Genomic DNA, 25,944 nt, shown 5'->3' with positions numbered 1-25,944 from the left:
TGGCTTGACAAGGTGGATGCAGAGAGGATGTTTCCACTCATAGCAGAGACAAGAACTAGGGGTCATGATCTTAGAATAAGAGGCCGCCCATTTAAAACTGAGATGAGGAGGAATTTCTTCTCTCAGAGGGTGGAATTCGCTGCCTCAGACTGCTGTGGAAGCTGGGGCATTGAATGCATTTAAGTCAGAGATAGACAGTTTCTTAACTGATTCGGGAATAAGGGGTTATGGGGAGCGGGCAGGGAAGTGGACCTGATTCCATGATTGGATCAGCCACGATTGTATTAACATAGAAACATAGAAAATAAGTGCAGGAGTAGGCTATTCGGCCCTTCGAGCCTGCACCACCATTCAATATGATCATGGCTGATCATGCAACTTCAGTACCCCATTCCTGCTTTCTCTCCATACCCCTTGATCCCTTTAGCCGTAAGAGCCACATCTAATTCCCTTTTGAATATATCTAACGAACTGGAATCAACAACTTTCTGTGGTAGAGAATTCCACAGGTTCACAATTCTCTGAGTGAAGAAGTTACTCCTCACCTCGGTCCTAAATGGCTTACCCCTTATCCTTAGACTGTGACCCCTGGTTCTGGACTTCCCCAATATTGGGAACATTCTTCCTGTATCTAACCAGTCCAATCCCGTCAGAATTTTATATGTTTCTATGAGATCCTCTCTCATTCTGCTAAATTCCAGTGAATGTAAGCCGAATCGATCCAGTCTTTCTTTATATGTCATTCCTGCCATCCCGGAAATCAGTCTGGTGAACCTTCGCTGCACCCCCTCAATAGCAAGAATGTCCTTCCTCAGATTAGAAGACCAAAACTCTGCACAATATTCATGGTGTGACTTCACCAAGGCCCTGTACAACTGCAGTAAGACCTCCCTGCTCCTATACTCAAATCCTCTCTCTATGAAGGCCAACATGCCATTTGCCTTCTTCACCGCCTGCTGTACCTGCATGCCAACTTTCAATGACTGATGTACCAGGACACCCAGGTCTCGTTGTGCCTCCCCTTTTCCCAATCTGTCACCATTCAGATAGTATTCTGCCTACCTGTTTTTGTCATCAAAGTGGATAACCTCACATTTATCTACATTATACTGTATCTGCCATGCATTTGCCCATTCACCTAACCTGTCCAAGTCACCCTGCAACCTCTTAATTAGCAGCGCAGGCTTGGGAGGCCGTATGGCCTTCTCCTGCTCCTATTTCTTATGTTCTTATGTTCTTATGTGCAATATATATCATTTAAAATGCACTGTCCTTTACTGAGATTGTATTATATTCTGTATATATATATCATTAATTTTTTTTTTACTTATAAATTACCTGATTTTCTTTTCAGGTGCTGGACAATGTTTCCTCTAAAATGTTGTTGTTGTGCACAGCCACTTTTTTCAATGCGGATACATTTCAATTTTTTGGGCATCCTGTGAGCTGCCTACGTGGTACCTTCAACATTGCTGGAAGCACACGCCCGCACACACGCGCAGCTTAGAGGGAAAATTGGTGATGGTTCGGTTTTTAAAATTCCCACCACATTTAAGGAAAAAAAAAAAAATGATCCATTTTGTTCTTACCAAAAATTGGGTTCAGTGATACATGCGGATTGCATCCATGATGTCACACACGGGATGGTCGTGTATCTCTGGACTTGAATTATCGGCGGGTATTTTTTGAGCTTTCGTTATACAGCAGCACTATTCCTGGAGCACGAACATGAAGTGACAAACATCAGTCGCCTCTTTTTTATTTGGGTGAAATATAATATTCATTTCAAAGCAAAAGTGGAACTTTTCATATGGGTCATTAAAATGGTGCATCCTTAGGAATTAATACATAGCAATACTTCTGCATCGCAGTAGAACTCAATTTGGCACCCGGCGCACTTTCGGAAGAGGTTAGGCATGAGTGAACACAGCTGAAAATTAGTCCCCCTCCCAACTCTTAATTTTCACCAAAAAAAGGATGCAACCGGGACCATTTTTTGCCCCATTGGGAAAAATGGAGGTAGATGAATGTATGGATTGGAATGACAAGGGAGAAAGTGAAGATTGATTTTATCAGCAAATTCAAGGGGGTGATGGATAAGTACCTAGTGAAAATCTTGACAGAGCGTTCAGTCAGGTATCATGGAATACAATATTTCCTAGACATTCCATCTGGGCAGGTGGCCATTCGAATCAGACTCAACTGCAAAACAGCCCGCTGACATTCACTGTGAAGCTCAATCATGGAGAATAAAAAGCTGCGTGACCTACTGAAGGCTTGCATGTACCTAGGTATCTATTACATCCAAGCATCATTCACCACTTTAAGGAGGATACTTGGAGGGCAGGGGAAGAGAAAAATACAAAGAATAAAACCTGATGTGTGCCATCAATAGACATATTCGTAAACCTACTTAAGTCAAATGCAATTTTGTAAGATACGGGAACTCATTCTTTACGTTCTGGAACATCGAATGTTGCAATGAACCTTGGCATGCTTCCAAGTTCTTGAACAATCTGACAGTATTTCTGTCAACATTGCACAGTTGTGTAAAGAAGGTTTTTGTATTTAGTGTTGTAACAGGTGCACACTCCCAGGAGAGGTAAAGAATCTGTCACAAGTAAGGAAATGAAGGACATTTACCTGCAGCTGCGACCAACAGAGTCAATAAGCGAATGTGATGCGAAGCAAGAGTAACGAAAACTGTAATGCCGGCCTTTAGAATTGACTCGCACTGTCCTTTATAGCGATCTCACGGTGACATAATCAGGGTTAAAAAATTCCACTTGCCAACTATCCCAGTGGGGGTTACTTTATAGCTTCAGTGAAACATAAAGCACTCCCCAGTTTTTAATTACATCCCTGCAGCTGTAAGGGTCGAAACTCCAGTGCCCCTGGTAACAAGGAAACAGAGCATGGGACCATTCCATACACCCTTTTAATCAAACTTTGGCCAAGGCAAGCCGCAGGAAGAAAGGCAGGCTGGGAAATATGTCTGTGGCCAGACACTATGTGAATTCGGGTGCCACAGGCAGGCTGAGAAGCCAGCCAATCCCGGGAAAGTGCATCCTGGGCCGGCCAATCAGTGAATCGAGCCAGGCCAGAAGCAGGGAAATCGTCGACCAATGGGGAATACCCGGCCCATTTTGTAAAGAACAGCTTACCTGGATCTAATCAAGGAGACAGGCCTATTACCAGCCCATTACCCATGTAAATAAAGACAATGGGAAAGCCTCACACCTCAGTACATCCCGACCCCGACACAATAGCCAGCCAGACGATTAGGCACTGAGATGCACAAGAAACAATGCTTTGCATTTAACACCTCATCCCCACCTCGACTCAAACAATGAGACATTGATTCAGTTTGGGCGCAAAAGGGGCCAGATATAAAGTCAAGAGCAAGAAGGACACACAGGCGGAGAAGGAGACGCCCACAAGAAGGACACACATTTGGAAGGAGACACACTCAGCCAGAGACAGAGACCTGACGACACCTCGAAGGAAGAGAGAGGGACTCAGCCTCGCAGCAGATAAAACCTCCGAGGATGACTGGAGCGGCAGTTCGAGCAGCGCGAGTCCGGGGTGTGTGGGGAGGCCTATAAAGGCCCAACGTCGGAGGAGGAGCGGCAGTTCGAGCAGCGCGAGTCCGGGGTGCGTGTTGAGGCCTATAAAGGCCCAACGTCGGAGGAGGAGCGGAAGTTCGAGCAGCGCGAGTCCGGGGTGCGTGGTGAGGCCTACATAAGGCCCAACGTCGGAGGAGGAGCGGCAGTTCGAGCAGCGCCAGTCCGGGGTGCGTGGTGAGGCCTACAAAAGGCCCAACTTGTGCAGCTCCAGCTGGGAAAAAAAGCAAAAAAGAAGTAGAAAGAAATCAAAAGGTGACATCACAGCCAAAGGGGTAAGTGATTGGCTGGTGATTGGTGAGTAGCTTTTCTTTTTCTTTTTTATATCAGTAAGTAAGCCGTTAACATTGTTGTCTTTTTCTTTTTTATATCAGTAAGTAACCTGTTAACATTGTTGTCGCCAAATTAAGTGTATCTAAGGGTTAAGTTATGGCAGGAGAGCTCGATCACGTGATATGCTCCTCCTGTACCATGTGGGAACTCAGGGACACTTCCGGTGTCCCTGACAACTACGTGTGCGGGAAGTGCATACGCCTCCAGCTCCTGACGGACCGCGTTGTGGATTTGGATCTGAGGGTGGATTCACTCTGGAGCATCCACGATGCTGAGAATGACGTGAGTAGCACATGTAGCGAGTTGATCTTACCGCAGGTGAAGGGTCCACAGCCAGCTAGGGAATGGAAGACCAGCAGGAAGAGCAGTGCAAGGAAGGTAGTGCAGGGGTCCCCTCCGATCATCCCCCTACAAAACAGATACACCGCTTTGAGTGCTGTTGAGGGGGATGACTCATCAGGGGAGGGCAGCAGCAGCCAAGTTCATGGCACGGTGGCTGGCTCTGTTGCACAGGAGGGCAGGAAAAAGAGAGGGAGAGCGATAGTGATAGGGGATTTAATTGTAAGAGGAATAGATATGCATTTCTGCGGCCGCAATCGAGACTCCAGGATGGTATGTTGCCTCCCTGGTTCAAGGGTCAAGGATGTCTCGGAGCGGGTGCAGGACATTCTGAAAAAGAAGCGAGAACAGTCATGGTGCACATTGGTACCAACGACATAGGTAAAAGAAAGGATGAGGTCCTACGAAGATGAATTTAAAGAGCTAGGAGCTAAATTAAAAAGTAGGACCTCAAAAGTAGTAATCACGGGATTGCTACCAGTGCCACGTGCTAGCCAGAGTAGGAATTGCAGGATAGCGCAGATGAATACGTGGCTTGAGCAGTGGTGCAGCAGGGAGGGATTCAAATTCCTGGGGCATTGGAACCGGTTCTGGGGGAGGTGGGACCAGTACAAACCGGACGATCTGCACCTGGGCAGGACCGGAACCAATGTCCTAGGGGGAGTGTTTGCTAGTGCTGTTGGGGAGGAGTTAAACTAATATGGCAGGGGGATGGGAACCAATGCAGGGAGACAGAGGGAAACAAAAAGGAGGCAAAAGCAAAATACAGAAAGGAGATGAGGAAAAGTGGAGGGCAGAGAAACCCAAGGCAAAAAACAAAAAGGGCCAATGTACAGCAAAATTCTAAAGGGTCAAAGTGTAATAAAAAGTCAAGCCTGAAAGCTTCAGTGCCTCAATGCGAGGAGTATTCGGAACCCAGGAGAGGGCTCTGAGCTAGTTAAAGTGGGTGAGAGCGCAGATGAACAGGACCCCAAGAAAGAATGCAAAAGGCAGGAGGCAACAGAGCAGAGTAGCACTGGGGTAAGTGTAAACCACAAGGTGATAGGAAGGGACAATATGTATGAATATAAAGGAGCTGCAGGAGGGGTCAAAACTAAAAATCATGGTTTAAAAACTAGTATTAAAACACTACCTAAACGCACGCAGCATTCGAAATAAAGTAAATGAGTTGACGGCACAAATCATTACAAATGGGTATGATTTGGTGGGCATTACAGAAACGTGGTTGCAGGGTGGCCAAGACTGGGAATTAAACATACAGGGGTATCTGACAATTCGGAAGGATAGAGAAGAAGGGAAAGGAGGTAGGGTAGCTCTGTTAATAAAGGATGATATCAGGGCAGTTGTGAGAGATGAACAAAATGAACAAAATGTTGAATCATTGTGGGTGGAGATTAGAGATAGTAAGGGGAAAAAGTCACTGGTGGGCGTAGTTTATAGGCCCCCAAATAATAACTTCACGGTGGGGCGGACAATAATCAAGGGAATAATAGAGGCATGTGAAAAAGGAACGCCAGTAATCATGGGGAATTTAATCTACATATCGATTGGTCAAATCAAATTGCACGAAGTAGTCTGGAGGAGGAATTCATAGAATGCATACGGGATTGTTTCTTAGAACAGTATGTTACAGAACCTACAAGGGAGCAAGCTATCTTAGATCTGGTCCTGTGTAATGAGACAGGAATAATAAACGATCACCCAGTAAAAGATCCTCTCGGAATGAGTGATCACAGTATGGTTGAATTTGTAATACAGATTGAGGGTGAGGAAGTAGTGTCTCAAACGAGCGTACTATGTTTAAACAAAGGGGACTACAGTGGGATGAGGGCAGAGTTGGCTAAAGTAGACTGGAAACACAGACTAAACGGTGGCACAATTGAGGAACAGTGGAGGACTTTTAAGGAGCTCTTTCATAGTGCTCAACAAAAATATATTCCAGTGAAAAAGAAGGGCAGTAAGAGAAGGGATAACCAGCCGTGGATAACCAAGGAAATAAAGGAGAGTATCAAATTAAAAACCAATGCGTATAAGGTGGCCAAGGTTAGTGGGAAACTAGAAGATTGGGAAAATTTTAAACGACAGCAAAGAATGACTAAGAAAGCAATAAAGAAAGGAAAGATAGATTACGAAAGTAAACTTGCGCAAAACATAAAAACAAATAGTAAAAGCTTTTACAGATATATAAAACGGAAGGGAGTGACTAAAGTAAATGTTGGTCCCTTAGAAGATGAAAAGGGGGATTTAATAATGGGAAATGTGGAAATGGCTGAGACCTTAAACAATTATTTTGCTTCGGTCTTCACAGTGGAAGACACAAAAACCATGCCACAAATTGCTGGTCACGGGAATGTGACCTTGAGACTATCACTATCACTGGGGAGGTAGTGCTGGACAGGCTAATGGTACTCAAGGTAGACAAGTCCCCTGGTCCTGATGAAATGTATCCCAGGGTATTAAAAGAGATGGCGGAAGTTATAGCAGATGCATTCGTTATAATCTACCAAAATTCTCTGGATTCTGGGAAGGTCCCAGCGGATTGGAAAGCAGCTAGTGTAACGCCTCTGTTTAAAAAATGGGGCAGACAAAAGGCAGGTAACTATAGGCTGGTTAGTTTAACATCTGTAGTGGGGAAAATGCTTGAAGCTATCATTAAGGAAGAAATAGCGGGACATCTAGATAGGAATAGTGCAATCAAGCAGACGCAACATGGATTCATGAAGGGGAAATCATGTTTAACTAATTTACTGGAATTCTTTGAGGATATAACGAGCATGGTGGATAAAGGTGTACCGATGGATGTGGTGTATTTAGATTTCCAAAAGGCATTCGATAAGGTGCCACACAAAAGGTTACTGCAGAAGATAAAGGTACGCGGAATCAGAGGAAATGTATTAGCATGGATCGAGAATTGGCTGGCTAACAGAAAGCAGAGAGTTGGGATAAATGGGTCCTTTTCGGGTTGGAAATCGGTGGTTAGTGCTGTGCCACAGGGATCCACTGGGACCACAACTGTTTACAATATACATAGATGACCAGGAAGAGGGGACAGAGTGTAGTGTAACAAAATTTGCAGATGACACAAAGATTAGTGGGAAAGCAGGTTGTGTAGAGGACACAGAGATTTAGAAAGGTTAAGCGAATGGGCTAAGGTTTGGCAGATGGAATACAATGTCGGAAAATGTGAGGTCATCCACCTTGGAAAAAAAACAGTAAAAGGGAATCTTATTTGAATGGGGAGAAATTACAACATGCTGCAGTGCAGAGGGACCTGGGGGTCCTGTGCATGAATCCCAAAAGGTTAGTTTGCAGGTGCAGCAGGTAATCAGGAAGGCCGAATGGAATGTTGGCCTTCATTGCGAGAGGGATGGAGTACAAAAGCAGGGAGGTCCTGCTGCAACTGTACAGGGTATTGGTGAGGCCGCACCTGGAGTACTGCGTGCCGTTTTGGTCACCTTACCTAAGAAAGGATATACTAGCTTTGGAGGGGGTACAGAGACGATTCACTAGGCTGATTCCGGAGATGAGGGGGTTACCTTATGATGATAGATTGAGTAGACTGGGTCTTTACTCGTTGGAGTTCAGAAGGATGAAGGGTGATCTTATAGAAACATTTAAAATCATGAAAGGGATAGACAAGATAGAGGCAGAGATGTTGTTTCCACTGGTCGGGAAGACTAGAACTAGGGGGCACAGCCTCAAAATACGGGGGAAGCCAATTTAAAACCGAGTTGAGAAGGAATTTCTTCTCCCAGAGTGTTGTGAATCTGTGGAATTCTCTGCCCAAGGAACCAGTTGAGGCTAGCTCATTGAATGTATTCAAATCACAGATAGATAGATTTTTAACCAATAAGGGAATTAAGGGTTATGGGGAGCGGGCGGGTAAGTGGAGCTGAGTCTACGGCCAGATCATCCATGATCTTTTTGAATGGCGGAGCAGGCTCGAGGGGCTAGATGGCCTACTCCTGTTCATAATTCTTATGTTCTTATGTAAGGTGGGACCCACTATACCTGTCAAAAGGGAATCTGTGAGTATCACCCTGGAGTCTTTTCCCAACTGTCAGCTTAGGCTAGTTAGGTGTAAAGGAGGGGGTGGGTGATAGAGTGGGTGTAAGGATTTTAAACTTGTGTAAAACTTTCGATGTGTCCGTTCCTCCCATAGACCTTTTCTTAGTTCAAGGTGGTTCAACAAGCCAGTGCGTCGACCTTGTATTTCAGTTGGTCCACACTTTGCGGGCTCGTACCAAATATACATGTGTGTGTTAGCCTTTGTGTTGTTTTAGCAATGTAACCTTGTTTAAACGCTCACCTGGGTTTTAATAAAGTAGGACTTATCTGAATTTTCCAGGAACATTTCTTGTCTTTTGCATCTCTGAGTGTTTTATTGTGGGAAGCTCACTATCCACCTAAATTCTGAGGTCAGAACCAGATAGGGGTACAGGACGCCTCAAAAACGTTAAGGTTGCGATTGGATATAAGCGGCCGCAGACATATTGGTGGTCTCAAACATATCACTAAGCTGTAATTGGATATAAGCGGCTGCAGACATATTGGTGGTATCAAACATATCACTAAGCTGTAATTGGATATAAGCGGCCGCAGACATATTGGTGGTATCAAACATATCACTAAGCTGTAATTGGATATAAGCGGCCGCAGACGTATTGGTGGTATCAAACATATCACTAAGCTGTAATTGGATATAAGCGGCCGCAGACATATTGGTGGTCTCAAACATATCACTAAGCTGTAATTGGATATAAGCAGGAAAAGGAAAAGATCCACTGGTGATAGCAACTCAAATCACCATAGTCTGAAAGTTGCGCCCGGTCACCAGCAACCGTAGAAGGAAAAACCCCTACACAGCTCAAAACTGCTTATTCTCTGCTAACATAGGAACATAATAACATAAGAAATAGGAGCAGGAGCAGGCCATATGGCCCCTTGAGCCTGCTCCGCCATTTAATACGATCATGGCTGATCCGATCATGTACTCAGGTCCACTTCCCTGCCCACTCTCCATAACCCTTTATTCCATTATCGGTTAAGAAACTATCTCTGTCTTAAATTTATTCAATGTCCCAGCTTCCACAACTCTCTGAGACAGTGAATTCCACAGATTCACAACCCTCTGAGAGAAGAAATTCGTCCTCAGCTCAATTTTAAATGGGCGGTCCCTTATTCTAAGATTATGCCCCCTAGTTCTAGTTTCCCCTATCAGTGGAAACATTCTCTCTGCGTCCACCTTGTCAAGCCCCCTCATAATCTTATACGTTTCGATAAGATCACCCCTCATTCTTCTGAATTCCAATGAGTAGAGGCTCAACCTACTCAACTTTTCCTCATAAGTCAACCCCCTCATCTCCGGAATCAACCTAGTGAACCTTTTCTGAACTGGCTCCAAAGCAAGTATATCTTTTCATAAATATGGAAACCAAAACTGTACGCAGTATTCCAGGTGTGGCCTCACCAATACCCTGTACAACTGTCGAAAGACTTCCCAGCTTTTATATTCCATCTCCTTTGCAATAAATGTCAAGATTCCATTGGCCTTCCTGATCACTTGCTGTACCTGTATACTAACCTTTTGTGTTTCATGCACAAGTACCCCCCAGGTCCCGCTGTACTACAGCACTTTGCAATTTTTCTCCATTTAAATAATAATTTGCTCTTTGATTTTTTTCTGCCAAAGTGCATGACCTCATACTTTCCAACATTATACTCCATCTGCCAAATTTTTGCCCACTCACTTAGCCTGTCTATGTCCTTTTGCAGATTTTTTTCTGTCCTCCTCACACATTGCTTTTCCTCCCATCTTTATATCATCAGCAAACTTGACTATGTTACACTCGGTCCCTTCTTCCAAGTCCTGAATATAGATTGTAGATAGTTGGGGCCCCAGCATTGATCCCTGCAGCACCCCACTAGTTACTGATTGCCAACCTGAGAATGAACAATTTATCCCGACTCTCTGTTCTCTGTTAGTTAGCCAATCATCTATCCATGCGAATATATTACCCCCAACCCTGTGAACTTTTATCTTGTCCAGTAACCTTTAATGTAGCACGTTGTCAAATGCCTTCTGGAAGTCCAAATACACCACATCCACTGGACCGGCAAGCCCTTCAGGCAGGGTTGGAGGTAAGTTGCTGCTGTGTGTTTTTCAATTCTTTTCGTGTGTCCGGGCATTTGTTGCGGCAATTTCGGTACCTGCGTGATTTTCTTAACTCTCCAGCAGAACTGGAGTAACTCTCAGCTGGCCAAACTGACGTAGGTGGCTGGTTACGCTCCCTTTGGCTGAAAAAAAAACTCACCTAAAAAAATCATAACTAACTGAGTTACACTGGTGCAAATTGATTGGGGAAACTGTGGTCTTTCAACTTAGGCCAGAAAGAGCAGGCTGCTCAAAACAAAACGGTGCAAATCACTGGGGAAAATTGAGCCCATAGTCTATCTTCCCTTTCTTAATCAATTTTTTAGTCATTCTTTACTGGCTTTTAAAAGCTTCCCAATCTTCTGTCCTCCCACTAGTTTTGGCCACTTCGGGTGCCCTTATTTTTAATTGTCCTTTATTTCTTTAGTTAGCCACGGATGGCTATCTTTTCTTTTATTCCCTTTCCTCCTCATATTTTTCTTGAGAGTTGTGAAATATCTCCTTAAATGTACACCACTGGTCATCAACCGTCATACACTTTAATCTCTTTTTCCAGTCCACTTGAGCCAACTCTGCCCTCATACCTTTGTAGTTTCCTTTATTTAAGCTTAGTTCGTTGGTTTGATATCCAACTTTCTCACCCTAACCCTTTCTATCTTGTTGCAGCTCATCCATATTCCATTGGGGTCTTATATACTTCATTGGAGCTAATAAGGTGCCCATTTTTGGCAGGTGCCTGGGCCACCCATATGAAAGACCCCACCAAAATGGCAATGGACTGGACATTAGCAGAAAAGGATGGTAAGTGCTGCACCATAACTTTCAGCACCCCATGCCCAATTCCCGCCCAGCATGGGTTATGAAAATCGTCCCCCACAAATAGCAAATGTATTTCTTCTCCAAATTTTCTCCCCACTCATCCTTACACCTGCTGGAGTAGAGGGCCATAAGTGTTGGTGTCAATTTTTTGTCTTATAACACTCCTGTGAAGCGCCTTGGGATGTTTTACTACCTGAAAGGCACTATATAAATACAAGTTGTTGTTGGTTGCATTCTAGAATCTCGTTCAATTGGCTGTTCTACATGTCTGGACCTAAGAGGTGAGCATCACTAGGCTATTTTACCATGGGCTGTTCCTTCGACACACTCAGTGCTGCCCTGACCCTCAAATTTACCATTCACAATATTAACATACAAACATTTAAGACATTTGTCTGACATTTCTCTATCAACTATTTCAATGCAGGCGTTAAGTTATTTATTTAACTGGGCTAATGCCTCCACTAAAATAGCAAACAGAGGGATGTCACCCAAATTTGTTAACAGTTCATCTGTTGGTATCACAAATGGAAACCTCTAGCACTGATGTCCAGACACCTATAAGATACTTATGGATGAAGGCGGCCATTTGGCCCACCTTCATTCATCCACCCAGAACAAGCCTGCATTCCCCCCACTGCAGTATCTGATTATTTCTTAAGTGCTCCAGAGTTTTCACTTCTACCATTTTGCCCAGATGTCCATTCCAAGCCTTGATCACTCTCTGTGAGATACTAGTCCTAAAATTACCTTTCACAGTTTGAACCTTTGTCCCCTTGTCCTACTCCCTACAGTTTAATTTAAAGCAGTATTAACCTTTTCTATACCATTCACTATCTTATACACTTCTATTAGATCCCCTCTCAGATGCATCTTTTCCAGGTTGAAAAGCCCAAATAGCTCCAATCTTTCCTCATTACACCCCTGGCACTAGGGGGATCAGCTCTGCACTGCTTCAGTGCTTGAATGACTAATTTGCTTCTTGGTGACTATAACTGGACGCAGTACTCAAGATGCGGTCTGACCAAAGCCCTGTATAGTTTGATTACAAACCTTTATAGTTTTGGTGACATCGTTCAACATTCAATTGGTTTAATTGATCACCACTCTGCACTGATTGGCATGTTGAGCACTGAGTGTATTAAGATTCTTCAGTCTCTTTCGACTTTATCCTTACCGATTCGAAAACCTTATGTTCATTCCTGATAACTGATTCCATTATTTTGCATGGAATTGAAGTAAGACTAACAGGTTTGTAGTTGCTTGTGTTAGTTTTATCCCCCTGTTTGAATATAGACCTTCTCATTGTCCAGTGATTCTCTCATAATCGTTAGTGCCTCACAAATCTCCACCCAAGTCCCTCTTAGCCCTGGGGATTTATTTCTTTTAAACCTGTTCAGTTTGTCCAGGACTTCTATTAATATTGATGTCATGAATCTTGCTTTGCTACTCTGTTTTCTGGGGAGGTTATGCTTTTCAGCTGCTCCTAATAAAGATTCAGTGGAGATTTATCAGATTATGTCCTCAATACACAGATTTCACAATGTAATATACACAGTAGAGTCTACCTCTATGTGTGCTCTAGGAACAAACTATTTTGTTTCTGTAAGGATCACAGTGAGGAAATATGGCATGGAAAAAGCATTTAGCCCATTGAGCTTCTTGAACCAAAGATGAAATACAACTTGTACTATTATGTTCACTTTCCAATCCACTCAATCTCACTACTTTGATGATGTGTATACAGTGCTTAACAAGAATTCTTCATGATGTTAAAGTTTTTAGGGCTGATATCCCAGGACCCACCCCCTGCTCTGGCTATAATTGGACTTTAGGATCAAAGAGGAGAAGAGGTGAGGACAGACATTTTCAAGGGTAGTCTACCTTTCAACCTTCTGCCTGCCCTCCGATCGGTGGGGATCCGGGGGAAAGCCACAGTGCTATTTTCTTTGGAAAACCCCTACCCTGGGGTACACAACAAGCTGTAGACTAGGGAAATGAGGCAGGAAGCCAGGAATGTATCCTTCCACCTCGTTAGAATCGCTATGTTAGGCCGGTGCTTGTATAAGTACAGGCCAGCCTAAGCAACCGACACCACCCACCACTCCCCTCTCCCCAATCCCAGCCCTGAAGTCCCTAACCAGCTTTAAAACAATGGAGATACAACAATTTGTGTCTCAGTCCCTTTTCCCTGACCTTTATCCCCAGAGAACTGAGCGTTCCATTAGGGGCAAAGGTCAAGAAAGTCAGTAATTTTGAGTCTTCGGTATATTATTCTAAATAATAACATCCTCCCCATTCTCCAGCCAATTTTCTCCTGCCTGCCATTCTCTTTCGAAGGAGTTGATGTCATGTTGGGGTACACTTCTATGAAAGCTGTTTGCATCCTGGTACATTGCCCCCAAGTGGCTAATCTTCTTGTGTAAACCACGACAATACGTTTCAGTACTTTATTCAACCCTGGGAAAAGCATTAGATCTGAGCCCAATCCTGTCCCCACCCGACATCCACACCATTGTAGTCCTACCATACTCTCTGAATAATGATACAAATATTATTAATGCGCTCATTTAACAGACAAGACAGAATTGATCTTGTGCACGTGATATCATAGAAGAAGGTCTTTTGACCCATCGTGTCTGTGTCGGACGAAAAAGAGTCATCCAGCCTAATCTGACTTTCCAGCTCTCGGTCCGTAGCCTTGTAGGTTACGGCACTTCAAGTGCATATCCAAGTATTTCTTAAATGCAATGAAGGTTTCTGCCTCTACTACCCTTTCGGGCAGTGAGTTTCAGATCCCCAATACCATCTCGGTCAAAGAAGTTCTCCCTAACTCCCCTCTAATCCTTCTACCAACGACTTTAAATCTATGCTCCCTGTTTATTGTCCCCTCTGCTAAGGGAAATATGTTCTTCCTATCTACTCTATCTAGGCCCTTCAATTAAATCTCCCCTCCGCCTCCCCTCCTCTATTCCAAATAAAACAGCCCCAGCCTATCCAATCTTTCCTCAGAGCTAAAATTCTCCAATCCTGGCAACATCCTTGTAAATCTCCTCTGTACCCTCTCCAGTGCAATCACGTCGTTCCTGTAATGTGGTGACTAGAGTGTGCAGTACTCTAGCTGTGGCCTAACTAGAGTTTTATAAAGTTCCAGCATAACTACCCTGCTCTTATATTCAATGCCTCGGCTAATAAAGGAAGGTATCCTGTATATCTTCTTAACCACTTTATCTACCTATCCTGCTACTTTCAGGGATCTGTGGACATGCACTGCAAGGTCCCTCTCTTCCTTTACACTTCTCAGTTTGCTACCATTTATTGTGTATTCCCTTGCCTTGTTAGCCCTTCCAAAAATGCATTACTTCACACTTCTCCGGGTTGAATTCCATTTGCCACTTTTCTGCCCACCTGACCAGTCCATTGACATCTTCCTTCAATCTACAGCTTTCTTCCTCGCTATCAACCACACGGCTAATTTTAGTATCATCTGCAAACTTATTAATGATGCCCTCTGCATTGGAATAGAATCATTGATATATACCAAAAAAAGCAAGGGACCGAATACGGAGCCCTGCAGAACCCCACTGCCTTCCAGTCACAAAAACACTCGTCCACCATCACCTTTTGCTTCCTGCCACTGAGACAATTTTGAATCCAATGGCCTCGTTCCTTTGGGTCCCATGGGTGTTTACTTTTCTAATCAGTCTGCTACGTGGGATCTTGATAAAAGCCCTGATAAAACCTATACCTTAAATGGAAAGCTGTACAACAAATGACAGAAAATCAGTTTTGCACTTTATGTTTCGATCGCACTGCTAATCATATTTGGAAGTGGTGTCACCGATGTGGTATTTATAGGGCCCGAAATTGATGAACTCACCGCCCAGTGCTGCCGACATTCCTCTGGAAGATCCGCCCAGTGCCACTTTCGACGTGAGCTGGTGCGGGCGGGAGGGGAGAACCACCGGGAACCGCCTGCTGATGTCAGCGGGCGGCCAAGTGGCGCAACTGACCTCCTGAACGCCGAGCTCCCATATTGATGCGGGCGGGAGTCGGCACCAGATCAGGGGTGGACTGCTGGCTGGGGGCTGGTCTGTCCCCGATGGTAAGTATGAAGATCCTGTAAAAAAGGTTAGTAAACATTTTTTTTCCCACAGCCACTTACCTCAATAGGGTCCCCCGAAAGTCTTCTGATGGGTTTTTTTCCCTGATGATTTTTCTTTGCAGGTCTTCGACCCTTCGTGGGCCCCTCTCCATCCTCGGCATCACTTGGGCGGCAAGCGCCGTTGCGGTCGAGAATGAGAGCTCCCGCTGGCTGCCGCCCAGATTGGCGGTATAAGCACCTCATTTGCTGGCCGCCACTCTTTAAAGGACCTTCACGACGAATATCCCGCCCAAAGTATCGTCAGGTACCTCGACGGCCATTGGCGGTCCTTTGAGTGGCACTTGGGCGGGCAGGGTCCTTCACCAATTTTGGGCCCTATATATCATTTTACCACCTGGTAGCTTAAAATACTTATTTACTGATTCACAGAAATGTTGCTTTCGGAAATTTGGCGTAACTTTGTAATTTCTGACGATTATATAGTTTCTGGCAAGCTGGAACCTAAAATAAAATGTGTTCACTCGCTGTATTTGTGGAAATTGCAGGAGATATCCAACCGAGGATTCAAATGAATAGTCGTACTTTAAAATAACTGTATCTGAAGAATTGCTCATGTAATAGGCTGTCCATTTCTGGAACTGAAGACTATATTGAGCACTCAGTTCTCTTTAGTTGCTACACACTGCCGAATTGCAACTTAGAGAATAAGTGGGATCATTTTAACACATTTTTGAATCAGGGCTGTAATTCTCCCATCTGAAGCAGTAAGTTCTGGTAAATTTACAAAGAAATAAGTGCTAATGTATGAAATGTTTTATTTTTTGTTGCCTGTGGAAAGATTTGCAATGACATCGATGCTTTCAGTTGTTTGGAAAGTGCATTAAACTAAATAATGTCGATATGTAAACCGAACTCCGAGACACAGCTTCATGTCAGCAAGTAGATTGAAACAGATGATTTTCAGCAACAGAAGTAAGGGCCTGGCTAGATTTTAATTTGTTCACTCCCCAGATGTATAATAAAAAAAAGGCGACTATTATTTTGAATGGTCACTGCTTCAGATTATGATTTTATGCTGTCTGAGAATGAGAGATTGTGTAGAATGGGCCTATATTCTCTGGAGTTTAGAAGAATGAGAGGTGATCTCATTGAAACATACAAGATTCTGAAAGTGATTGAGAGAGTAGATGCTGAGAGGTTGTTTTCCCTGGCTGGAGTGTCTAGAACTAGGGGGCATAGTCTCAGGACAAGGGGTAGGCCATTTAAGACAGAGATGAGGAGGAATTTCTTCACTCAGAGGGTTGTGAATCTTTGGAATTCTCTCCCCCAGAGGGCTGTGGATGCTGAGTCTCTGAATATATTCAAGGCTGAGATAGATAGATTTTTGGAGTCTAGGGGAATCCAGGGGTATAGAGATCAGACGGGAAAGTGGAGTTGAGGTCGACGATCAGCCATGATCTTATTGAATGGCGGAGCAGGCTCAATGGGCCATAGGGCCTAGTCCTGCTCCTATTTCTAATGTTCTTATGTGAAAAGAGGATTGGTACATTGCAGAGTGTCTTGCAAGAAATGTTACCAGTTTGATGTGTAGGGGTTAGTACAGTGCTGTGGTTAGGACATCATTGCTTTGCCAATCCAGTCTTGTATGTTAGTCGTTACAAAGAGGAGAAATTGAAAATTTAAAATCACATTGCAAAGATTACAGCATCTGCTGCAGCACAAGCTTATCAAGTAACTGATATGAGGGAGGGGGTGGGGAATCACATCGGCTTGCTCTGTGTTTGTGACAGTGGAGATGTAGCGGGAGGAATTCATGGCTAGGGATATTGAGCTATGGAAGAATCAGTCATGCCTTCAATGGGGTGGGAGTTCTGTCAGCCAAAAGGATGTATCTCTGGCCCTGACCAATTTTTGGGGGTCAGTCTATTGCAGAATCGAGTTGGGATTCCCGGCCTCGACAGTGGAGTGAATCGGGTAGAGAAGGGTGGGGAGTGGCTGTGACAGGCCTCTGAGACATGCTGTTGCACCACATGGTCAGTGGCCTCTCGGGCAGTCGAAGTGGGGGGAAGAATCTTTTATTTTTAAAAGAGATATTTGGTGTTGTAGAACTCGGAATGAATGGATTACCCAATTTGCATGCAATTCGACTGTGTCTCCCCATATTTGGGCAGAAATATCAGGGGGGAATTTAACCTAAAAAAACTGGTGGGTTGGAGCCATTGGGGTAGTTAAATTGTCAATAATCGGAAATCTGATCTGGACCCGCCTTCAACCTGCCCACTTGCGATTTTAACGGAGGCGGGACCGGGACGGGCAGCCAACCCACTGCCAGGAGGCGGGATGTCAATTTAAATATTATAATGAGGTTGGAAGCCTCCACTTTAACCACCATTACGTGTTAACTATAGCTGATCGGGTTTTACACACCTTGTATATTATACCTTGACATCCTGCCTCCTGACAGTGGGTTGGCTGCCCACCCCCGTTCCACCTCCATTAAAATTGAGAGTGGGCGGGTTGGCGGGTTCAGGTCAGGTTTCTGATTTTTACTAATTTAACAAACCCAACGCCCCCAACTCACCCATTTTACAGCAAGGCCGGGACTGCTGCATCCAGGAGGTAAATGCCTTTACACTTAACTCCTGCATCCAAGGTTCTTGCCTAGCTGACCCCCTGTGATTGGAAACCTCCACACAAGGCCTCAGATCCCCTTTTTGGACCAAAGTCCCCCACTGATGGTCCTGAGGCTGGTCCCAATCTTCTCTCCCACCCCCCGTCCCGGACTGATCCTCCTGTGGCTGGCAACGATCATCCCCTCACCACCCCCACCCCCCAAACCCCCACCCAATCCTCCGGTGGCTGGCCATGATCTTCCCTCCCCCTTGCCCCCGATCCTCCGGCCCTGATCCTCTCCCCCCTTCCCCCCCCCCACCCAGCAATCCTGTGGAGCCCCCCACCCGATCCTTCACTCCCTCCTCTGTGTGGCCTGGTGCCGCAGGCCTACTCGCCCGGTGCCGGCCAGCCTCTCCCCCTGGCTGGTTGCAGGTGGGATCCAGAGGCCTCGCAAGCAAATGAGGCCCTGCCGTTAAAGTCGGCAGGGCTTGCGGGAAATCTGTTGTCCCAGGTTTCCGGACTGCCTCGCAGCTCCCCCGCCCCCAAAGCACCTTTCTCATTAAGACCCAGTCCATTAGATGGCCAATGTCATTAATGGTGGGAATTGTCGGAAGTAGAAAGGTGACTCGGGAGGAGGTGGAGCAGATCCCAAAAGGCTTCTTCGATCAAATTCCATCCAGTTTTCTCTTATTCACAGTTTAGTAACCTTAACAAACTTTCATATCCATCCCTTTATTGATAATCCACTGCTGGTCAGTTCAAGAAACGTAGGCCCCAAGTTTCCACATGATTTGCTCCTGATTTTTAGGAGCAACTGGTGTAGAACGGAGTATCTTAGAAATCAAAATTCTCGTCATTTAGTTTGCTCCAGTTCTAGTCAGTTAGAACAGTTTCACTTTGGAACAGAATTTTCTTTTCAAAAGGGGGCGTGTCCGGCCACTTACGCCTGTTTTCAAAGTTTCGTCAGTGAAAACTTACCCCAAACTAACTTAGAATGGAGTAAGTGAAGATTTTTGTACGCTCGAAAAAACCTTGTCTACACTTTAGAAAATCAGGCGTAGGTTACAAATTAGGCATAGGGAACGAGGTGGGGGGGGGAGGGGGGGAAGGGAAGTCATTAAATTCTACAATCAATCCTTAGTTATACTTATACAAATATTATACAAACAAATCCAACCTGAATAAAAATTTATAAGCAAAGAAAAGATTAAATAAACCATGTTCCTACCTGTGTGAAAGTGCTTCAGGCAGGCCTTTCATGTTGGAGACAGGCAGCGGTGTGGCGTCAGTGTCTCGACGGCAGCGGCAGCAAGCTTCGAGCTGAGCTGTGGTGTTTGAGGCAGGCCTTCATTCTCTTCGTGGCTGGCCGCGAAGAAGCAGCACCGGACGGACCCGAGGCCATTCGGCCATGAGATATCAGATGCGTCAGTGGCTGGCCGGCAGCCGAAGAATCAGCAGCGGACGGACGTGAGGCCATTCGGCCATAGGATATCAGCGGCGTCAATGGCTGGCCGGCAGCCGAAGAATCAACACCTGACACACGCAGCTCTTTATGGTGCTTGAGGCCATTCGGCCACGCTTTAGGGGCGGCGTCAGTGGCTCGACGGCAGCCGAAGATACAGCAGCAGCCTTCGAGCTGTGAGGGGGACTGAGGCCATTTGGACAGGGAGAGGCAGCCACATCGACAGTTTTATATTTAAATTTGCAGAATGGGTGCTGCATTGTCAACACCACGTATTATGCAATGGTTTGCCATCTTTGTTCTTGGTGGACGTTGATCCATTGCAAAGTTGAATTGGCACTCTTATTTCTCCAAACACACAGTCCTTATTTTGCATGCACCAATGCAGCACCGGTTCTGCAAGTTTAGCAGTGAAAAGCTGAACTCACTGATTTCAGCAGGTGATTTATTCAGCAGTGCTGCTAAAAGCACTCCCTCACACACAGAAATATCAAAAAAAATTAAATTACAAGCCTTTGCAGGGGTCCAAGAAACAAATCTTCACTTTTTCTGCAGTATTTTAAAAAATGGCCGAGTGCCAATGTTTGTGTGAGACTGCGCATGCGCGCACGCTCCAACGCGCACGCGCAGGGTTGCCGGCACCACGAAGGCTAATTTAAATTGTACCCGCCCCCTGCTACTTAGAAAATCGGCGCGAGTGTTAGGCTCCGCCCCCTGCTGCGAAGAGTGCGCCGCGCCAAGCAGACATCGAGCTCCAAGGAACTCGAGAATATCGGACTTTTTTTTAGGCGCAGTTTTCGGCGCGAAAAACAGGCGCCCAGCTCGGAGGTGCGCCGTTTTCGCCGCGGGACGAAACTTGGGGCCATTAAGTTACCACAACCCTTTGCTGTCTATCTTTTAATCATCTCTCTACTCATTCCACTACTTTCCTTTTTATGCAACGTGCCTAATTTTCTCAGTGGCACTTTATCCTTCTGGAGGTCCATATATACTTTCTCAATCTATACTTTCCATTATTCTCTCAAATAATTTACCTGTTTAGTCAAACATGATCTGCTCTTGATTATTTCTGATCAGACAATTTCCTTCTAATTATTCATATAATTTAATCTCAAATTATGGTTGTTAGTAATTCTCCGACTACTGAGGAAATGGAGTTGGAGAGATGGAGGTGTTTAGGGAGTGCATGTTTGCACTGACTACACTTTAAAAATAATTTGTTGGCTGTGAAGCACTTTAAGGACTGCAAAAAGTCCTTTATAAATGTAAATTCTTTCTTTGTTTACTTCCTTCATCCACAAGGGTTTGCAAGCTTCCTTCATTCTTTTCTATAAACACTGCCGCAAAGTATTCGCTAAGAAACTTTGCCATTTCCTTTTCGATTATAACATGGCCATGCATTTCTCTAAGTGGCCCTACCCACTTCTTAATGATTCTCTCTGTCCGAACTTCCTTATTAAACTCTGTGATCTGACATTGGTTTCAAGTGCTTTTCATATTTCGTCTTAGCTCTCTTTACCTCTCTTTTTTGTTACTCATTGTACCGTTGTATTAAGCTTCATTTTTTGCTGATATTTGCAGCCTAATAAATGCTCATCTGTGGAACTATGACGTTAGAGGAAGACCATCTTTATCCTCACTGGAATGTTCCTAGACACCACACTAGAGAGAGTAAAGAGGAGATTTACGAGGTTGTCGCCAGGACTGGAGAATTTTAGCTATGAGGAAAGATTGGATAGGCTGGGGTTGTTTTCTTTGGAACAGAGAAGGCTGAGGGGAGATTTAATTGAGGTGTATAAAATTATGAGGGGAGGATAAAGTGGATAGGAAGGTCCTATTTCCCTTAGCAGAGCAGTCAACAGCCAGGGGGCATAGATTTAAAGTAATTGGTAGAAGGTTTAGAAGGGATTTGAGGAGAAGTTTCACGCAGAGGGTGGTGGGGGTCACTGCTTGAAAGGGTGGTTGAGGCAGAAATCCTCACTACATTTAAAAAGTACTTGGATGTGCACTTGAAGTGCCGTAACCTACATCATCATCATAGGCTGTCCCTCGAAACGAGGATGATTTGCTTCCACGGATGAGTTCACAGGTGTTTCAATGAAGGACCCGAACTACATCCTCAAGGATGGAAGATGCCTGCGCGTGGATTTTCTTAACGTGTGGTGCCCGTTGCACACCAGCCACCACACGGGTTTGACAGAACTAGGTCTTGGTCCAGTAGCAAGGATTACCCAAGATGACTGGAGACCTGCTCTGCTGCATGGACCTAGTGCACACACATATCGCAGTGCGGGCTGGTCCGTGCTGCCCCTGGGCCCCTGGCCCTGAACTCACGCCTCCCCTGGGCCCCGATCACAGCCCTCCACAACAGCAGGATACTTAGCATGCCCCGACCTGCGTGAGAACACCAGCGGCAGGTCGGGGCCATAAAAGGAGTGGAGGTGCGGCGGCCTCGGGAGCAGCGTGGAGGCATATTACTCCAGGGGGCAGGAGGGCGACGGCAGTGAAGAGTGATGTCATCAAGGTCCAGGTCGGTGACTAGAGCATGGGCAGATACAGCAGGAGCGACCTACAGGGCTACGGACCGAGAGCTGGAAGTGGGATTAGGCTGGATAGCTCTTTGTCAGCTGGCACAAACACAATGGGCAGAATGGCCTCTTTCTGTGCTGTAAATTTCTATGATTCTATGAGTGTTTGATCAATCTCACACTTCAATATTTCCCACTATTTCTGTTGTTTTTAACTAGTTGCCAGTTTCCCCTCCAATTCAATCATTCCTTTTTCATAAGAACATAAGAACATAAGAATTAGGAACAGGAGTAGGCCATCTAGCCCCTCGAGCCTGCTCCGCCATTCAATAAGATCATGGCTGATCTGGTCATGGACTCAGCTCCACTTACCCGCCCTCTCCCCGTAACCCTTAATTCCCTTATTGGTTAAAAATCTATCTATCTTTGACTTGAAAACATTCAATGAGCTAGCCTCAACTGCTTCCTTGGGCAGAGAATTCCACAGATTCACAACCCTCTGGGAGAAGAAATTCTTTCTCAACTCGGTTTTAAATTGGCTCCTCCGTATTTTGAGGCTGTGCCCCCTAGTTCTAGACTCCCCTATCAGTGGAAACAACCTCTCTGCCTCTATCTTGTCTATCCCTTTCATGATTTTAAATGTTTCTATAAGATCACCCCTCATCCTTCTGAACTCCAACGAGTAAAGACCCAGTCTACTCAATCTATCATCATAAGGTAACCCCCTCATTTCTGGAATCAGCCTAGTGAATCGTCTCTGTACCCCCTCCAAAGCTAGTATATCCTTCCTTAAGTAAGGTGACCAAAACTGCACGCAGTACTCCAGGTGCGGCCTTACCAATACCTTATACAGTTGCAGCAAGACCTCCCTGCTTTTGTACACCATCCCTCTCGCAATGAAGGCCAACATTCCATTCGCCTTCCTGATTACCTGCTGCACCTGCAAACTAACCTTTTGGGATTCATGCACAAGGACCCCAGGTCCCTCTGCACCACAGCATGTTGTAATTTCTCCCCATTCAAATAATATTCCCTTTTACTGTTTTTTTCCCAAGGTGGATGACCTCACACTTTCCGACATTGTATTCCATCTGCCAAACCTTAGCCCATTTGCTTAACCTATCCAAATCTCCTTGCAGCCTCTCTGAGTCCTCTACACAACCCGCTTTCCCACTAATCTTAGTGTCATCTGCAAATTTTGTTGCACTACACTCTGTCCCCTCTTCTAGGTCATCTATGTATATTGTAAACAGTTGTGGTCCCAGCACTGATCCCTGTGGCACACCACTAACCACTGATTTCCAACCGGAAAAGGACCCATTTATCCCGACTCTCTGCTTTCTGTTCGCCAGCCAATTCTCTATCCATGCTAATACATTTCCACTGACTCCGCGTACCTTTATCTTCTGCAGTAACCTTTTGTGTGGCACCTTATCGAATGCCTTTTGGAAATCTAAATACACCACATCCATCGGTACACCTCTATCCACCATGCTCGTTATATCCTCAAAGAATTCCAGTAAGTTAGTTAAACATGATTTCCCTTTCATGAATCCATGCTGCGTCTGCTTGATTGCACTATTCCTATCTAGATGTCCTGCTATTTCTTCCTTAATGATAGTTTCAAGCATTTTCCCCACTACAGATGTTAAACTAACCGGCCTATAGTTACCTGCCTTTTGCCTGCCCCCCTTTTTAAACAGAGGCGTTACATTAGCTGCTTTCCAATCCGCTGGTACCTCCCCAGAGTCCAGAGAATTTTGGTAGTTTATAACGAATGCATCTGCTATAACTTCTGCCATCTCTTTTAATACCCTGGAATGCATTTTATCAGGAATGGAGACTTGTCTACCTTGAGTCCCATTAGCCTGTCCAGCACTACCCCCCTAGTGATAGTGATTGTCTCAAGGTCCTCCCTTCCCACATTCCTGTGGCCTGCAAATTTTGGCATTGTTTTTGTGTCTTCCACTGTGAAGACGGAAGCAAAATAATTGTTTAAGGTCTCAGCCATTTCCATATTTCCCATTATTAAATCCCCCTTCTCATCTTCTAAGGGACCAACATTTACTTTAGTCACTCTTTTCCGTTTTATATATCTGTAAAAGCTTTTACTATCTGTTTTTATGTTTTGCGCAAGTTTACCTTTGTAATCTATCTTCCCTTTCTTTATTGCTTTTTTAGTCATTCTTTGCTGTTGCTTAAAATTTTCCCAATCCTCTAGTTTCCCACTAACCTTGGCCACCTTATACGCATTGGTCTTTGATTTGATACTTTCCTTTATTTCCTTGGTTATCCACGGCTGGTTATCTCTTCTCTTGCCGCCCTTCTTTTTCACTGGAATATATTTTTGTTGCGCACTATGAAAGAGCTCCTTAAAAGTCCTCCACTGTTCCATTTCATTTCATTGCACTTCCCCAATCAATCAACATTCCCTCGACTTTATTTATTCCTTTTCTGCTTTATTACTAAAGCAGACTATGTTTCAATCATTCATCACTAATATTTCTCCTACCTTCACATTGCTGACCTGACCTGGTCCATTAATCAGAATAAACTCCAGCCGTGAATCTTTCCTTCTTGGGTTTAGTTGTATAATGACTCAGCAAACACTCTGGGTTCCTCCAAGAAAGAAGACCCTTCCTGTGCTTTAGGACACTTTCCTCACAATTAAAATGGAAAATTTAAATCACTGCCATGGGAATAGTTAATGATGAACGCAAAGTTCCTGCAGTGATCCCCACTCCTTCACTTAATGCTATTCATTGGATTCAATATTCTCACTAAACACAGCATTTGTATTTTTAGTCCGATAACCTTTCCCATCAATTACTCCCATCGCCAGTATCAATAGCACTTTGAAAGAATCCTATTGCATATTAATATCTGAGTAAAGAATAATAGATTGCCTACCTTTCAACTGCCTTCCACATACAAGCTCCCAGACACTGCCTTGTATAAATGAGCGCTTGTTTTTACATTAATTGTCGCCCCGCCTCTTTCTAGAGGAAAAGAACTGACATGTAATTCAAGGAATGAGGAAAGATGCAACAAGTCAGGCAACTGATCTTTGCTGATATAAAATCTTCGACTAAAAATTCAGTACTATCCTGTTTGGGGGCAGTAACAGCTGTGGGACGCGAGTTTCTGCGCCAGGCCCAGAACACTCGCCCCGCGAGCTATATTTGGCTTATCACCCCCTTGCCAGTGATGCCCACATCCCAAAATGAATTGAAAAAAATATAACTACATTATGAAGGAGTTCATAAATTTTCACTGACATTTCATTTTTTTGTGGAACTAATCAGCAAATTAAACTCTCCACTCATGTTACAGGGCTTGCAACATGAGTAACTATGTTGTGTTTAATCATGGAGAGCAGTATAGATTACACACCCAATATACCTCGATCCTTAGAAACATGAAACATTCCCTTCCTTTGGGATGACTCCCGTTGGGTCCGAATAGAAATAAAGCTGGGGCTTTCCGCCTTCTGCGACCATGATTTCCCACCAATTAGAGTCAGTGGGCAGAAAACGCTGCCGGCAAGCACGGAAGCAAAACTTCGGCCAATGAGTTTGTCTAGTTCTCTCAGTATGCAAATTCTCATCCATTAACTTCACACAAAGGACTGAATTCGACTTGAAGTAATCTTCTGACACACCCTGGCCTCGAAATTTGTCTCGGGCAGTGGCACAAAAAGGGCGCTATCAGATCAGCCGCCCGTTATACACAGCGCCTGATATTCAGTTGCACTGACTGCAATGGAGCTGAATAACAGGCGCTGCATTTAACGGGCGGCCAAACTGATGCAGCCTGTTTTGTGTCACCGCCTGTAACGAATTTCTAGGCCCTAGTCTCTAAATAAAGTCAACATCATCAAGAAGCAAAACCAATCCTTTGGCTGGATTTTCAGGTGCTTTGCGACCGGGTTTTCGGCGTGTTTTGACCCTTCGTGGCGAAAACCCGGT

General features: G+C 44.7%; 1 protein-coding gene across 5 annotated transcripts in view; it reads right to left on the bottom strand.

Annotated features, from left to right (window-relative positions):
* Window positions 1-25,944, bottom strand: part of LOC139272593 (muscarinic acetylcholine receptor M3-like) — a 362,361-nt gene that overhangs the window by 82,985 nt on the left and 253,432 nt on the right. The window contains exon 4 of one of the 5 annotated variants that reach the window (XR_011594895.1): window positions 24,915-24,975. The exons of the other annotated variants lie outside the window; for them this stretch is intronic. The gene's annotated coding sequence lies outside the window, so the exon portion shown is untranslated. Of the gene's footprint in view, window positions 1-24,914; window positions 24,976-25,944 lie in introns of those variants that run through there. 5 annotated transcript variants of the gene reach the window in all.

The sequence above is a fragment of the Pristiophorus japonicus genome, chromosome 9, assembly GCF_044704955.1.
Source record: "Pristiophorus japonicus isolate sPriJap1 chromosome 9, sPriJap1.hap1, whole genome shotgun sequence".
In the NCBI taxonomy this organism is placed as follows: domain Eukaryota; kingdom Metazoa; phylum Chordata; class Chondrichthyes; family Pristiophoridae; genus Pristiophorus; species Pristiophorus japonicus.
This window is presented reverse-complemented; position numbering and strand designations above follow the sequence as displayed.